The sequence below is a fragment of the Stenella coeruleoalba genome (genome assembly GCF_951394435.1).
Source record: "Stenella coeruleoalba genome assembly, chromosome: 16".
Classification (NCBI taxonomy): Eukaryota; Metazoa; Chordata; class Mammalia; order Artiodactyla; family Delphinidae; genus Stenella; species Stenella coeruleoalba.
The window spans coordinates 21,324,694-21,339,585 of record NC_137162.1 but is presented as its reverse complement, the minus strand read 5'-3'; the positions used below and the strand labels follow the sequence as shown (position 1 = coordinate 21,339,585).

The following is a 14,892-nucleotide window of genomic DNA, read 5'->3' as shown; positions in this document are numbered from 1 at the left end:
ATATATGTTTCCCCCACAGCAGTCACTGCAATATTAAATAATGCTTACAATACTATTTAAGGATAACAGTCACAACATATATCTTGGGAAATTTAAGAGGATCTCAGAATACTTTTATCTTTGTAGTGGATAGATAACTGTGATATTTAAATTCAAGTTGACAAGTGCTTTACAAGAGTAAAGAGATTCTCTGGTATTTCATAGGTACACAAAAATCGTGTATCATCCAGAAGCTGTTTTATTCAAAGTTATGAGTAAAAGGAAAAGATCAATAGAAATTCCACTGGTGTATGTAAAAATAAGCAATGCTAGTGTGGGGAGGAAAACATAACTGTACTAGAGGTATTATTAGGATAAATGTACCTTAAAATCTGGAGAAGTGGGAATGAATGAAGAGTGATAAGGTCCTCAAGAGGAAGACAATAGGGCTTAACATGTATGGAAGTAGGAGCATAGCTATTATCATCATGCTAAGGTTGAGTTGAGGAAGAGCTTCTAGGGCAGATATTTGAACACTCAGAATGGTAGATCTAAAAACAGGAGCTTACAGTTGCAACATTTCTAATGCCCAAAGTTGAGATATGAAGCTCAGCAGTAGCTAAAGCACATACACCCCAAACTGAATTGCCAAGACCAAATGGGCAAATAGGAGGGTTCACCAAGGGAGTTTCAGTGAGAACGGACTAACGGAACCAATTCATGAAGACTTCCATCATTCCTCCAACAAAGAGTAGTCCCTTCACCCGGATACCCCTTGAATTCACTGTCCATTTTACTCAGATGGTAATGAAGTTTTGATACTTCAGGTGATCATTTTATTAATTAATTAATTTATTTTTAGCATCTTTATTGGAGTATAATTGCTTTACAGTGGTGTGTTAGTTTCTGCTGTATAACAAAGTGAATCAGCTATTCATTTATAGATCCCCATATCTCCTCCCTCTTGCGGACACAAAGCACCGAGCTGATCTCTCTGTGCTATGCGGCTGCTTCCCACTAGCTATCTATTTTACATTTGATAGTGTATATATGTCCATGCCACTCTCACTTTGTCCCAGCTTACCCTTGCCCCTCCCCGTGTCCTCACGTCCATTCTCTGCATCTGTGTCTTTATTCCTGTCCTGCCCCTAGGTTCTTCAGAACCATTTTTTTTTATATTCCATATATATGTGTTAGCATACAGTATTTGTTTGTCTCTTTCTGACTTTACTCTGTATGACAGTCTCTAGGTCCATCCACCTCACTACAAATAACTAAGTTTCGTTTCCTTTTATGGTTGAGTAATATTCCATTGTGTATATGTGCCACATCTTCTTTATCCATTCATCTGTCGATGGACACTTAGGTTGCCTCCAAGTCCTGGCTATTGTAAATAGAGCTGCAGTGAACATTGTGGTACATGACTATTTTTGAATTATGGTTTTCTCAGGGTATGCTGGGTCATATGGTAGTTCTATTTTTACTTTTTTAAGGAACTTCCATATTGTTCTTCATAGTGGCTGTATCAATTTACATTCCCAAAAACAGTGCAAGAGGGTTCCCTTTTCTCCACACCCTCTCCGGCATTTATTGTTTGTAGATTTTTTGATGATGGCCATTCTGACTGGTGTGAGGTGATACCTCATTGTAGTTTTGATTTGCATTTCTCTAATGATTAGTGATGCTGAGCATCCTTTCATGTGTTGGTTGGCAATCTGTATATCTTCTTTGGAGAAATGTCTGTTTAGGTCTTCTGCCCATTTTTGGATTGGGTTGTTTGTTTTCTTGTTATTGAGCTGCATGAGCTACTTGTATATTTTGGAGATTAATCCTTTGTCAGTTGCTTCATTTGCAAATATATTCTCCCATTCTGAGGGTTGTCTTTTGGTCTTGTTTATGGTTTCCTTTGCTGTGCAAAAGCTTTGAAGTTTCATTAGGTCCCATTTGTTTATTTTTGTTTTTATTTCCATTTCTCTAGGAGGTGGGTCAAAAAGGATCTTGCTGTGATTTATGTCATAGAGTGTTCTGCCTATGTTTTCCTCTAAGAGTTTGATAGTTTCTGGCCTTACATTTAGGTCTTTAATCCATTTTGAGTTTATTTTTGTGTATGGTGTTAGGGAGTGTTCTAATTTCATTCTTTTACATGTAGCTGTCCAGTTTTCCCAGCACCACTTATTGAAGAGACTCTTTTCTCCATTGTATCGTCTTGCCTCCTTTATCAAAGATAAGGTGACCATATGTGTGTGGGTTTATCATCTCTGGGCTTTCTATCCTGTTCCATTGATCTATCTTTCTGTTTTTGTGCCAGTACCATACTGTCTTGATTACTGTAGCTTTGTAGTATAGTCTGAAGTCAGGGAACCTGATTCCTCCAGCTCTGTTTTTCTTTCTCAAGATTGCTTTGGCTATTCGGGGTCTTTTGTGTTTCCATACAAATTGTGAAATTTTTTGCTCTAGTTCTGTGAAAAATGCCATTGGTAGTTTGATAGGGATTGCATTGAATCTGTTTTGGGTAGTATAGTAATTTTCACAATGTTGATTCTTCCAATCCAAGAATATGGTATATCTCTCCATCTGTTTGTATCATCTTTAGTTTCTTTCATCAGTGTCTTATAGTTTTCTGTATACAGGTCTTTTTTCTCCTGAGGTAGGTTTATTCCTAGGTATTTTATTCTTTTTGTTGCCATGGTAAATGGGAGTGTTTCCTTAATTTCTCTTTCAGATTTTTCAGATCATTATCTTTAGAGTGTAGTCAGCCTCATCTATCCAGAAGGGTCAGGTAGACCAGGGTCAATGAGACTATGGTCCACCTCCCATTATTCTCTTGGCCAGCATGGTACATGGCCCAAAACATGGTGCCTGTAAAGGAGTCTTAAGTTTTAAAGTAGCATTGTTATACATCCAATTCACAATCATTATTCCCAAGTGCAGGTCTAGAAATCTGTTCCTGATAAAGTGTTGGTTCTAGTGCTGGACATCCAGCAGAACAGATATTTTCAGATCTAGCTATGTGATGCAGATACTCTGGTGGAATATCATAGCAGTCACAGCATGTTTCTCATGGAACTACAATAGATGAATTGTCTTTCTTTTTTATTCTCTCTGCTTTGAAGAAACCCTATATCTTGACAGTGCAGGTGGTCTAGATTTGTTCGCTAGTGTTTACGTAATTAGGCTTGTTTCTAGGTTATACCTTTGGTTTCCTGCTGGGTGTTCCTGTATGCTAGGCTATATGAGAGTTCTGAGAGGATATTTTCATTTTCACATTGGAACCTGTGGTGAGCTGTTCAAAACAATTGTTATTTTAGAAGTTGTGGGACCAATAGATTTGTTTACTTTGTACTAGTGTCTGAAATAAACTCATAATCACCCCTGTCCTGCCTCTTGCCTATGAGACTTGAAATTTAAAGTTTAGGTGCATAATCTGGAGCTAAGAAGACGTGAACAAAATAAATCAGATCGTTAATCCACTTAAGTGAGTGCAAAATAATTAGTAGGAAGTCAATTCAGAGAAAATCATAACATCTTCAATTTCAGCCCCTAGGTTAGATGGCAGAACACAAGATAAACTGAAATCAGTTCTATAACCGTTAGATTTTGCTTTGTAACAAACTTCCCCAGAACAGAATGACATTAAAAAACACCTTCGTGTATTGCTGTGACATTACATGCTTGGGCTGGACTCCGCAGGCTATCCTACTTCTTGGGTTCTGGCTTAGCTGTTTGGGGATGAGACCTTGGCTAGGATGACTGGAATGTCTGGAATACCTGGGATGACTGGTGTCTCTCCCCACAGAGTCTCTTATCTACCAGTAGCTGGACCTCTTTATATCTAAGTAGCAAGATCCCAAGACCCATCAAGGAGCGATGGATAAGACAGTGAAATGCTGTCTCATTTTTTTTTTTAGTAGGGATCACTCCATGTACTTCAATTTCCAATACACAATCCTTTTTTGAGCCTCTACATATGCCAGATTTCTTTGTCGAATTGCCCAAAGCAAGCCACATACCTAAACCCGGAGCCACAGTGACAGGAGACTACCCAGGATATGGGCATGGACATAGGGAGGCATCAACAGATTGAGTATCTTTACTGCAGCAGTCTGACAGAGATTCTACTTATAGCTGTCACTACCCACCTTAATTCCCCTGAAAACAATTCACCGTATCTTTTGAGATCTTTGTTTCTTCATTTATAAAGTGAAAGTTTAGACTAAATAAACTACTTCTAACACCTTTTCTAACTTAAAATCCTATAAACACATGGCTCAACAACTCAAAGCCTGATGAGGAATAGACGTGCCCTAGTCTAGTGAATATTTGTATATGAATGAATGAAAGATAAATGCCATTAGGTAATGTCCTTAATTTCTACCTATACAAGTTAATTTTCAACAATGGGAGAGTCGTATGCAATGTTACTTTGCAAATTAAATAAAATAGAGTAGTAACCACAGAAAGAAGTATTTGTTAGAGCCAGACACTACGCTAAAAAAAATTTCCCATAGTGTCCTATTATTATCCTCAAAAATTCTAAGAAGGAGGCCTTATTATCTCCTCTTTAACAGATTATAAAACCAAGGCTTAGACAGAATAAAGTGACAAGTCTAGCAAGTTGTGCTCTTATATTTAAACTTATACCTTTCTAATTTTAAAGCCACTATTCCTATACTCAGTATGGAATGAACTAAAAAAAGCACTTGTGTTTTCAACGTTAAATCAGGAGATTCTGAAAATACTAGAAAAAATGTTGTATAAGAACCATGAGATGTTGACTTTTTTGTGGTAGGGAATACTCTACGGCACTTCTGTTTCATTATTTTTGTGGCACTGTCGATTTCATTCAATCTGTCTTTGTGAGGAGAAAAGTTAATCATCACACAATCAGTAGGATCTATGATATTATATGAAACTCCCTGCCTCCATTGCTTGGGCAAATATAGTAGGATTGGTCTTCTGACATTTAGCCTAGAAAAAGAATTTTTCTGTAAATAGTGAAGTGTCCCTTGTAGGAATAAAAGTCTGTAAAGTGTATATCAAGAGAAAAGACATATTCTAAAATTTGGCGCCTGGGATTCTGTAGATAGCAGACTTCATCAACCCCATCACATGCACATATACACACACACGGCGGGTTCATTAGTAAGTACCCTTAAGCTGGCACTGACTTCATGGATTTTGCACAGGGGCTAGAGTGTTTGGAAAGTGTACAATGTGCTCTGCCTGATCCAAAACCAAAGAGAACCACCCTCACTTACGGTAGGACAACTTTAGGGTTTGCTCTATACACTGCATTAAGTTATTGGGTTTAATGTGATGACTACACAGTGAGTGACTTCCTAACCCAATAGCACAAGAAGGACTGCAGAAAGTTTCATGTAAAGATGTATATCATGAAAGGATTCAGTCAGCCCCAACCTCAAGCTGCAGTGTTTTTATAGATAAAATCATTGCTACCTGTAAAGCCCATTTAAATCTATTAAGTAAACTATTTTTGCTCCCTGTTCATTCTGTTGCTTATTCTTGCTTTTTTTCACATACATAAGAAAAATTCAATAATCCTGAAGTTGGCATGCTAGAACTGGTCCCAGAAAGAAAAGACTCAGAGAATGCTTAACTAGTCACTCATGCTGCCTGTAGAGTGTGCACTCTGAGTTGTTTTTCTAATAATGGAGTGGTGGTATAATTCATTCACCCTTGGGGGGTCTTCACTTGCTATTCTGCAGAAGATACCAGTTCCCTATGACAATCGGGTCACTCAGAGGCTCCCTCCATTGACTTTTACAAGTAGAGGAAACGAAAGAGACCACATAGAATGAACTCTGATTGCTTGGGGCTGGAAAACTTGTCTCTAGGAGAACTGATTCATGACTTTGGCCTCAAGAGTACCCTGCCCTTCTATATTAGTTGAGCACATTTGGTTTCAAGTTATACTGTATCACTTGAGCTAGTTTAAGATTAAAAAATTGTAATATGTCTTAAAGATATAGGTGTTTCAGAGACAAATACAAGCAGCCTCAGTCTTCTCTTTCTTTAGGCTGTCTTTGCCAAAATCTTATTGTGGAATGGGTTGTGCTTAGCTGTATAGATGATACTGACAAAAGCAAGTTTTCCAGTCTCTATTCCCAAGGAAAGGACTTTGATTGACCCAGTTGGGTCTAATACAATGGTAGGTTAATGGTTTAGTTTCTCTTTCATTACTACCACGTAACAGAGTCACACTTTCTCCCCATTGCCACAGCCACCTTGTTGGCAGAATATACATCCCTCTCCCAACTGAGTTTGGGCTTCACCATGTGACTTGGTTTAGTTATGACACAGGTAAAGGGTTGTAATAGGTTTGCACATGTAGACTTCTTCTCTGGTGATCTGACGATCCACCATGAGAAGACCACGTTCCACGTAGCTCTTGTACTTTCAGCTGAGGTCTCTGAACAGTCACACCCAGAGTAGACATGAACTGAAGCAGCGGCCTAACACTGAGGCCAGTCTAGATCAGCTAAACTACAGCCAACTTACAGTCCCATGAGCATAATAATAATGCTGTTTTAAATTTGGGGGTAGCCTGTTCTGCAATAGTATTGTCATAATAATCAACCAGTAAAGAAATCAGTACTGAAAGTTGTGTGCTGCTGTAGGAAAACTTAAAATGCAGTGCATTAGCACTGAGAAAGGACAATAGATGGTATGGAAACTATAACAGGAGGCTAGAAAAATATCAATATATTTGTAACAGTGTGAAAGCAAAAATGTACCTCGTGAACATAAAGCACTGTATGAGGGAGTCTCAAGGCAGAATATTGAAAAGGTAAGCTGTTGTTAGCTGAATTTGATAAGGTTCACCAAGGAAGAGATAAGCTCAGGAACAATTCTGTTTACAAACAGAATTGAAATTAAATATAGAGAGCCCAGAAATATGATAATTGCAATGTTATAAAATGAAACTGTCTCTAGATATTTAAAAGCTATGAACATTTAAATTCTATGGACTTTAGGACCAAAAACAAATCCAAATAATTTCTTATTTGGATTTCTGAATATAGAAACTACTTGTTCTGATTTTTATGATGTTACACATTTATAGGTATATATAATATATATTAATTTAGACTCATTATATTTTGTAAGGTTGCCCTTTAATCCAATTTTACTGACAGATGCCTTTAAATCTCTGAGGAGCATTTATCTTGGTAGGTAATTTCTCCTAATTGACACTTAATATGTGGGTTCCATAATTTTTTTCTAATATCCACACCAAAAGTTAATTTGTTTAAAATATTTAGGGCTGCCCATGTTTTTGATGCATTTACATGACCTTTTTTAGTATGGCTGATGGAATTTCTATATAGTTTTTGTTGCACAAATCACATAATGGATCATCTATAGTTCTAATTCCTATTTCTTTAAAGTATAATAAGAAATTGGACGTGTGAAAAAATTTGCAGGTGTGTTTAGCATGTCTTCGTAAAGTACACAGCACTTTTTATGCCAATAATTCTCTTTTCACCTTTAAATCAGTACTTTATGATATTAACTGAACCACATAATTAAAATAGTAAGTGCATAGTTGTTGTGGCAGATAGACTCTAGAATGCTCCATCTCAATTATTCCTACATCCTGCTATTCACATTCTTGGATAATCTTCTTTCCCGAAATGTAGTCTAATGACTTGTTATAACCAATAGAACATGACAAAGGTGATGGGATGCCACTTCCATATTTAGCCTACATAAGACTGTGGCTTCTATTGTGCTATCAGAATCTCTGTATTGCCCACTAGGCTTTTACACTTTGATGAAGCAAGTTTCCATACTGCAGAAGTTCACATGACAAGAGACTTTGGGAAGCCTCTAGCCAACAGCCAGTGGGAACTAAGGCCCTTAGTCTAACAACCCTTGAGGTATTGAATTCTGCCAGCAACCCAATGAGTTTCAAAGTAGATCTGTCCTTGGTCAAGCTTTTAGATGAGACCCCAGACTTGGCTACCAGTTTTACTGCAACCTTGTGAGACACTCTGAAGCAAAGGATCCAGCTAAGCAATGCCCAGACTCCTGACATTCAGAAAGTGTAGAATAGTAAATGTGTGATTTTTGAAGCAATTTCAAAAAAAAAAAAGGAATCCAGAGCACTACTGTTAAGATCAAAGACATCATCAAGGAATCAAGGATGTGACTATCATTCTTTTTCTGGTATCTCTGAAAGTATTAAGGTGGTATCTTGCAGATCCCTTTAGTTGTACAAAAATATCCAGCTGGGTTTTAGAATTATTGAAAATGAAGTCTTACAGAAGCCTGATACTTACATAATCTAGAGAGCCGTGTATGAAAAAAATTGTTGTTGTGGCTTCTGGCATATAGAATAGACTTAAATTAATTGTGCAAATAAAAAGTGATTCAAATTTTTAACCTTATATACAAATAAAAATAAAACTGACTAACTCCAAAGTATAACTGGCAAATGAGATACAAGTAAGATATTACTCACAAATTTCATCCAGACATACCCACTTCTCAAAGTTTCTGTGTCTGCTCTGGCCCCTGAAACCTGGTACATTCTTTGCTTCAACTGGATTCCAATTCCTGTTCAGCCTTGAGTTGCTACCATCACAACCTTGCATAATTCCTGCTTCTATCAGCCTCAAATAGATATGGCAGAAAACTGCATGGTTAAGTTACAAGCTGCCAAGAACAAGACTGTTTTAAGGCAGAGAAGACAGGATGACTCATCATTTAATTGTGTTCATGTAAATTATTTGATGCCCTAGAGAGAGCTTTAAATAAAAAATGAGTTCGGATCATCAACGTGCAAAGCAAAGGAAATGTAGTCATCTTCCCCCTCTTCCATCATTAAATTTGAAAAGTATGGCATCACTGAGAAGCGTATCACCAATGCTTTATGTTTCCAAGTCATTTCGCTGCTTATGAAGGGACTGCCCTGATCTAGGAGACAATAGTGGATTTGAGCATATAAGACAGTCAAGCAGGCGGTTGTGACATCTCTGCACCAGTGTACTGCTGCCTGAAAGCTCAGTCTTTGTGACTTAGACCATGGCAGGACTCTGCAAACTTAGATGTTCACAGGGCTCTGAAGATTTAGCCCACAAGTTCCAGGTGGATATTAGGGTGCACATCTTACTCCAGGTAAGAGATGCTCTTCCCTGGGGAAAGAAATGGGCTGTACGTAAGCAGACCAAGTGAGGAGCTGGATTTGGAAGCAAGAGGTGTGTGCTCTGGAACTGACAACGAACGCAAAACACACACATTGTTAATTTTATGTTCCATCTATAAAATGAGGCTAATGCAACATGAAGCAAATGCCTTAACATTAACACAAGTGAGAAGTTTTCTTTTTATTTCTACTTCTCATAGTTTCATGTCCAATCATTCAGTACTTCACACTTTATGCTGCTCTTGAAATCTGTGATACAGCCTCTCCTTGGCTTGGTTCACGTGTCAAATTGGATCCAGAAGAAGACACTTTCAAAGCATTAATGAGCAATATAGAAGGAGATAACGCACTTGGGCTGGAGGGTGCTGGGTGTGGATTGCATTGCACACTTCCCCAGAAAAGAAATCTCACCACCTAATCCCTGCTCCTCCTTCCTGGGCTTGCTATACTCTGAAGGGACTTTTGGGCAGTTCTGCTTACAGGGTCCCTCTCTCTGGCTTTCCCCAAGGCAGCATGCTAAGCTCCCCTTTAGCTCCTTTATCTGGCCTCTTTTTGAAAATTTCTCTTCTGTTCCCTCTCTTCTACCCTTGATCTCAGGATATACAGATGATACATTTGTTATAGCAGAAGAAACTAAGTACTTGAGCTTGCAGTTCAGGTCTTACTCTTTATTCCAAGTTATAGCCATTCACATATTTGCAAAATATTTGCAAATCATATATCTAATAAGGGATTAATATGTCAGATATATAAAGGACTCTTACAACTCAACAGCAAAAAAATGCTGATTAAAAAATGGGCAGAGGATGTGAATAGACATTTTTCCAAAGAAGACATACATGTAGATGGCCAACAAGCACATGAGAGGTGTGAAAAATGAGGTGTGTTTTCAAATACATGTAACCTGGAGCAGAGATAAGATATGGGATAGAAGGACATGGAGCTCACCTCCTTTCACAAATACACCAAAAATACATCTACATGTGACGTAATTCTCACAGAATACCCACTGAACACCGGCAGATGTCATACAACCAAAGCTGCAAGAAAGATCACCAAGTAACCAGGTAGGACAAAAGAAAAAGAAGGAATCAGGATGGGACCTGTGCCCCTGGGAGGGAGCTGTTAAAGAGAAAGAAAGATTCCCTCACCCTGGGAACCCCCTTCACAGCTGGGAGATCAGCTGGGAGAGATAGGGAGCTTCAGGGGCTCAGAGACGAGTTCAGCAGCCTCCTGCAGCAGGCAAAACCAGCACAGATGGTCCTGGCCACCTTGTTGCACTCCCCAGCCAGAGATGTGCATCTGCTGGTGCGTGCAAGGGCTGGGTGCTGAAACTTTGACTGATCCAGGGAGAGGACTGGAGTTGGCTGTGCAGAGACAGCCCAAAAGTACTGGAGTGTGATCTAGGCCACAAGTTGGGGTGTGCGCAGAATGGAGCCTGGGTCTGCCACAGAAGCCTCATTTTTAATGTGTTACAGTATATATCCAGAAATATACTCCTGGTTAAATAACTAATAGCTACGTGACCATTAAACGCCATCACAACAACAACTGAATTAAAAAATGAGCAAAGGACTTGAATAGACATTTCTCCAAAGAAGACATACAAGTGGCCGATAAGTGCATGAAAACATCACTTGTCATTAGGGAAATGCAAATCATAACTACAATAAGATACCACTTCCCACCCATTAGAATGACTGTTACCGAAAAATGAAAAGTTACACATGTTGGTAAAGACATGAAGAAATTGGAACACTTGTTTATTGGTGGAGGGAAAGCAAAGTGATACAGTCACTGTCGTAAACAGTTTAGTCATTTCTCAAAAAGTTACACATAGAATTACTATATGATCTAGCAGTTACACTTCTGGATATACAACCAAGAGAACTGAAAGTAAAGACTTGAAGAGATACATGTGCATCAGTGTTCATGGCAGCATTGTTTGCAATAGCCCAAAGGTGGAAACAACTTAAATTTCTTTAGGAGGATCCATGGATGAACAAAACATAGTATGTACTTAAAATGGAATATCATTCAGCCTTAAAAAGGAGTGAAATTCTGATGCATGTTACAACACTGATGAAACTTGAAAACATTACGCCAAGTTAAATAAGCCAGACACAAAAGGACGAATACTGTATGATTCCGCTTATATGAAGTATCTAGAATCTGCAAATTCATAGACAGTGGCATATATAGTGGTTTCTAGAGTGGTTACTAGGGGCTGAAGGGAATGAGGTGTTATTGTTTAAAGAGTACAAAGTTTCTGTTTTAGATGATGAAAAATTCTGAAAATGGATACTGGTGATGCTCATGAATGACTATGAACATTGTGAATGTACTTAATGCCACTGAATTACACACTTAAAATGATAACTTTTATATTGTGTATATTTTACCACCCAAAATAAATCATCACGGCCATCTATATTCACTGATATGAAAATATCCTCATTCTATTTTATTAATTAAGAAGACATAAGAAAACACTATGCCACTCCATTTTTGTGTATGAAAAAGAAACTGTAAATGCAGAAGGAAAAAATACTGAAAGTTCCTGTAGCAGATTGTATTTTTAAAGATGGCCAGCCAATACAGTTCATCTCATGATCAGAGAGGGGCTGTAACAAGAATTGAATTGACACTGTGACTCCCAAGGCTAAATTGTAAGGGTAAAACGTAAAATAACAGAAATAACAGGCAAGATCACCAGTAAGTGCTAAATTTAGAGGGCAGAGTTTAAGGAGAAATAGTATACTTCCATAGCCTCAGAGTATCTTTCCCAAAGAATTTGTTAATCACAAAGGGAAGAATAAAAACTTTACAATACAGAAACCTGGCAAACATCACTTGAACCAAGCAATCAAGATACAGTATATGTTAAAAAACATATCAACATCATCAGTTCCTTGATATTATGTACTGAGAAAGGCACATCACCTCTATATTATTCTTCCTAATAATGCATAACTTCAATCCAACCATGAGAGAAGGTAGATAAACCGAATTTGAAGGACATTCTAAAATATACAGACCAGAACTTTTCGAAAGTATCAACACCATGAAATACAAAGGAGGACCAAAAGCCTGTTAAAGAGTGTAAGAGACTAAGGAGGCAGGACAGATAAAGGTAATGTGGTATACTGGATTGGATTCTGGAAAAGAAAAGACGTTGGTGGAAAAACTTGTGTAGTCTGAATAAAGTCTAATGTTTAGTTACAGTATTGTAACAATGCTAATTTCTGAATTTTGATAATTGTGCCATGATTTTATAAATTATTCACATTAGGGGAAGCTGAATGAAAGGTATTCAGAAACTCTGAATTAAAGGTATTCAGAAACTCTGGTGTACTAAATTTGCAACTGTTTTACATGTTTAAATTTTTTTAAATGTAAAAACTTCCAAAAAATAGGCCAAAACAGCTTTTGCTTGAGCTGGTTGACATATTTGCCCCTGGAACACAGCTATTATGCTGCAAAGAAGCCAAACAGCTACATAGGAAGGACATGTGGAGTTTCTTCAGCCACAGCTCCAGCTGAGGTCCCAGAAACAGCATCAGATATGTGAGCAAGGGTGTCTTCAGATGGTTCCAGTCCTAGTAGTCAAAACACTCCAACCGGGCTTCCCTGGTGGCGCAGTGGTTGAGAGTCCGCCTGCCGATGGAGGGGATACGGGTTCGTGCCCCGGTCCGGGAGGATCCCACATGCCGCGGAGTGGCTGGGCCCGTGAGCCGTGGCCGCTGAGCCTGCGCGTCCAGAGCCTGTGCTCCACAGCGGGAGAGGCCACAACAGTGAGAGGCCCGCGTGCCGGAAAAAAAAAAAAAAAAAAACACTCCAACCTATGCCAATGAGCAAAGAGGAGCTGAACCCACCAGCCCTGCACAAAGTGCAGACTTATGAGCAAATAATTGTTGTCATTGTTTTACCATGTTTTGCAGTGTTTTGTTACATTGGGTTGGCCAAAAAGTTTCTTCAGTATTTTCCATAAGATGGTTCTAGTAGCACTTAGTTGTCTTCAACTTCATTCGAAACATTTTGTTAGATTGTATTGTGACAGCTGTCATATCAGCGTGCATTTAAAAAAAACTTAACGAAATTGGTGAATTTTTGTGTAGCCATTTTAATATTGAAGATGGAAGTAAAGCAACATTTTCAGCATATTATGCTTTATTATTTCAAGAAAGGTAAAAACACAACTGAAACACACAAAAAGACTTGTGCAGTGTATGGAGAAGGTGCTATTATTGATTGAACGTGTCAAAAGTGGTTTGTGACGTTTCTGCTGGATATTTCTCGCAGGACAATGCTCCATCATCGAGTAGACCAATTGAAGTTGATAGTGATCAAATCAAGACATTAAGAACAATCAACGTTACACCACTCGAGAGATAGCCGATATACTCAAAATATCCAAATCAAAAGGTTGAAAATCATTTGCACCAGCTTGGTTATGTGAATCGCTTTGATGTTTGGGTTTCACATACGCTAAGAGAAAAAAACCTTCTTCACCGTATTTCCGCATGCGATTCTCTACCTAAACATAAGAAAAACGTTCTGTTTTAAAACAAATTGTGACGGACAGTGAAAATGAATACTGTACGATAACGTGGAACAGAAGCGATTGTGAGGCAAGCGAAATGAACCACCACCAACCACAACAAAGGTCGGTGTTCATCCAGGGAAGGTGATGTTGTGTATATGGTGGGATTGGAAGGGAGTCCTCTATTATGAGCTCCTTCCAGAAAACCAAACGATCAGTTCCAACAAGTAATGCTCCCAATTAGACCAACTGAAAGCAAAAGCATCCGGAATTAGTCAACAGAAAATTCATAATCTTCTATCAGGATAACGCAAGACCACATGTTTCTTTGATGACCATGGAAAAACTGTTACAGCTTGGCTGGGAGGTTCTGATTCATCCGCTGTATTCACCAGACATTACCCCTTCGGATTTCCATTTATTTCGGTCTTTACAAAATTCTCTTAATGGAAAAAATTTCAATTCCCTGCAAGACTGTAAAAGGCACCTAGAACAGTTCTTTGGTCAAAAAGATAAAAAGTTTTGGGAAGACAGAATTATGAAGTTGCCTAAAAATGTCAGAAGATAGGGGAACAAAACAGTGAATAAGTTGATCAGTGAAGTTCTTGGTGAAAATGAAAAATGAGTCTTTTATTTTTACTTAAAAACCAGAGGAACTTTTTGGCCAACAAATGTACCAATAATTAATTGGGGTATACATACAAGAAGCTCTTAGGGGTTGTTATATCTGGATGACTTCTATTTTATTTCTCTTAACTATATTTTCTATTACTAGTACAGTAAAAATGATTGCTTTATATAATTAAATTAATAAAACATTGGAAGAAAAAGCATTTACAAAGGCAGCATTGCTTTCCTATTGTCTCTCCAAAATGTTGCAAATAATTTGCTGGGCTGAGACATGAATATGCCTGGGCACTTAAGGAAAAAAATGGTTTTAGCATTAAGGAAAGGGTTAAATTTTTTAATTGATAAAAAATAAATCCTGGCTGTTTTCTCTTAGCTGATATATACTATCTCATTGTGGGATTCTTAATAATGAGGAGAAGTGTGTGATATAATTCCAACGACTGTTAGCTCTTTTGACCCACACCATTAAACCGGATTAGCACAAAGTTTACATTGTATGATTTAGCACACATGAAATACACCTATTTGTTCATTTACTTATTTATTTCTACTCTCTGAAATCATAACCATA

General features: G+C 38.0%; 1 protein-coding gene across 1 annotated transcript in view; it reads left to right on the top strand.

Moving 5' to 3' along the window:
- Nucleotides 1-14,892, top strand: part of LOC307174970 (uncharacterized protein) — an 84,052-nt gene that overhangs the window by 13,750 nt on the left and 55,410 nt on the right. The window lies entirely within an intron of this gene.